Source organism: Lactuca serriola, chromosome 4, assembly GCF_051521515.1.
Source record: "Lactuca serriola cultivar US96UC23 chromosome 4, Lser_US96UC23_V15, whole genome shotgun sequence".
NCBI lineage: Eukaryota > Viridiplantae > Streptophyta > Magnoliopsida > Asterales > Asteraceae > Lactuca > Lactuca serriola.
The window spans coordinates 278,267,891-278,270,991 of NC_136411.1; positions in this window are offsets into that span (position 1 = coordinate 278,267,891).

The window sequence follows — 3,101 nt, forward strand, 5'->3', positions numbered from 1 at the left end:
AAATGGAGAATTAATAGATTGACAAGTGATATGCATTAATTAGTGGCCTAATATGGTGACACATGGCAAAAAATGAATAAAATATGTATTAATTAATAAGCTTAATATGATGACACATGTCAAAAGGATATTAAAACTATTCTTTTATTAGAATGGGGATATATATATATATATATATATATATATATATATATATATATATATATATATATATATATATATATATATATATATATATATCGGGTTTTAGACGGGACGGATTGTGTAATACCTGTCCCCGCCCTATCACCATTTCGGGTAAGATATCAAATACCCATCCCCGATCCGTTACCCGCTAAGGCGTGGAATCCCCGATCCGTTCGGGTCGGGTCCCCACGGGTAGCAGAGAATACCCGATCCGTTTGCATCCCTTATTAATAAGAGGGTCCAAAAGCAACAGCAGCCACACCAATGTAAAAGCATGTCCAATAAATTCAAGATTCCCTGTATTATGTATAAATTAGATCCAAAAGCATAATTTTGATTGCTATAATAATGGGAAGATTTTTCAAATGCAATGCTTTCTTAATGTGTAAAAAATTGGAAGTAGGATGCTATAAATATAATACAGAAATAAGTGAAAGTATGTTGAAGGTATATTTGTAGTTTTTAGAATAAGAAAGGTGATGTGAAGTTGCCTTTTTAGGGGTAGATATCCATGAAGAAAAACTGATCCAAGCGTTTTTATGAATGTGGTCTATTCGATTAGCAATGGCAAGAAAAGCTCCAAAATCACCAAATGTGTCACGGTAGTAAGCTGTGTTTAAAAGAGGGAGACGTGAAGCTGCATCAATGTCATCTCTTCTTGGTCTTCCACTTTTTGTTGACTGCCAACATTTACCAACATTATCAATTCATAAATCATAAATTATAAATGTATTTACTTACTTCATCATGGTTTTTTGTACCAAAAGTCAAAGTTTGACTCCGATGAATGTAAGGTTAAAATTACATGATCCTGGTTTGTTTATGAATAAAGGGTGTTTCAAAAGTGGCAATCTTGTTTTTTGTACTAAAAAAATCAAGAATTGACCAGAAAGTCAAAGTTTGACTCCAAAAGGTCAAAGAAAATTTTCAACACTAAAATTATGCAAGAAAAGCTTAAATCTGATGTATATAACACCAATAGACACAGTAAAAGTCCATGTTTGTCCAGTTAATCAAAAGGGGTTGTGCCAAAATGACCTAAAAACACTTTACAAGCACCATAAAGACATAATCATACAAGTGAAATTCAGATCTAGCCTTGAAAACATTACACCGAAAATTCAGACTTTGACCAACAGTTCAAAAGGTTTCATAAAAGGTAAAAGTAAAATGACCTAAGAACATTAAGAAGGCATGTGATCATCTCAAAATAACAACTTGTGACAAGCCATTATGGAGCAAAAAGACAACGCCTTTACCAAAAATGGTTTCCAAAAGTCAGAATTTAACACTAATATGAGTAAAGAAATGAAAATATTGGTCTTTCGTACTTGACCAAAAGAAAGGAACATTTGAAATGACACGTAATTGTTATTTTGTTTTGAAGGTTCATTTTTTTCTTGAAAAGAAAAGACATCAGGTAAGTCAGATCCCAGTAGATCCTGTTTCTAACCTGCAACAACAGGATGCAATCAGACCAAGCAAATTGCATTCCTTCTTCACGGAAAAATACCTTCTATTAAAAAGAAGTATCTTAATAGTAATTGAAGGTCAACATATTTTAAAACCACAATTAATAGTCAACCTTTTTCAATGTAGAATGGATGAATTCCAAAATGAGTGTCAATCTCCATGCCATTACTTGAAAGTGCCTGACCAGATTTCAGAAGATCAGACCAACCATAGTATTCATCTGTCAAAACACTTACCTGATTCAATCTCCTTTTGCTCTCCTGATTCAATCTCAGTTTGCTCTCCTTTTTCGAAATTCATGTACCTAATAATAAGAAAAACAAGCACAATATGAACATAAGAAATAGAATGAAGAACAAAAATTATGTTAAAGAGGGTTTCTGTGAAGCAATCACAAGGACAACCTGCTAGAAACACACCAACATGTGATATATATAGCTGATTAAGTGAAAACAAATTACACCATCATAAAAGCAGTAGTTACTAGATGTGAAAAGATCATTGGAAATCATACCTATGCTTAATCCATCAAGCAAAACAAGAAAAGCACCATGCAACATGGAAACTTCCAGACTTAAACTTCCATAAGTCACATTAATAAAATCTATCTAAGACAAGAGATCATTCTCTGTAAGGGTTCTTCCAGTTTGTAACTGATTGAACCACTGCAAACACCAAAGATTGAACCACTGCAAACACCAAAAACCATACAATCATTAACCAACTATAAAAATAATTACAATATTCAACTCCTAAAATTATCATACATACCTCCTAGAAATTTATCATAACATCCACCATGAAAGAGATTTCAGGATTTGAGATCCTGCAATTCGGGACATGCATTAGGAGCTTGTAACAAGTACTCATGAAATATTTTGCATCACAAAATATAAATAAATCACATACTTTTCTAATGCTATGCATTTGAGCTCATTCATCTCAGTCACAGGTGGGACCCATATCTCAGTAAGCTTGTTTCGAAGTGCAGGGGATAATTCCTTTTTACCATAATCGCCCCCACGATTCATTGTTGTGAGTATGAAAAACTTTGGATGTGCTATAATCTTCTCAAGATCAGACCCACCTTTCTCAGCCAAAGACTATTGAACCAAATAAATTAATTTCAATATATAAAGAGATTGAATAAGGCAAAATAAAGAGAACTTAAAGGTTGTTTCTTTATTTACTTAGTAAGTCATGTATGAGTAATAAAGTGGCTGAAGGGGAGTGGATACCAAATTGACGATGGTAGTGGATACCAAATTTCCTCCACCATCTGCAATAACCACCGCCACATGCCACCATCTGCAAAACCTTCTTCAAATCCCAAGCTAAAATCAAAATCATATGGATGAAATCCGAAAACATAAAATCAGATGGGAAGAAATATTTGAAGAGAGTTGAAGTTGTTTGAGATATCGATGTAAATCCTTAGAAAT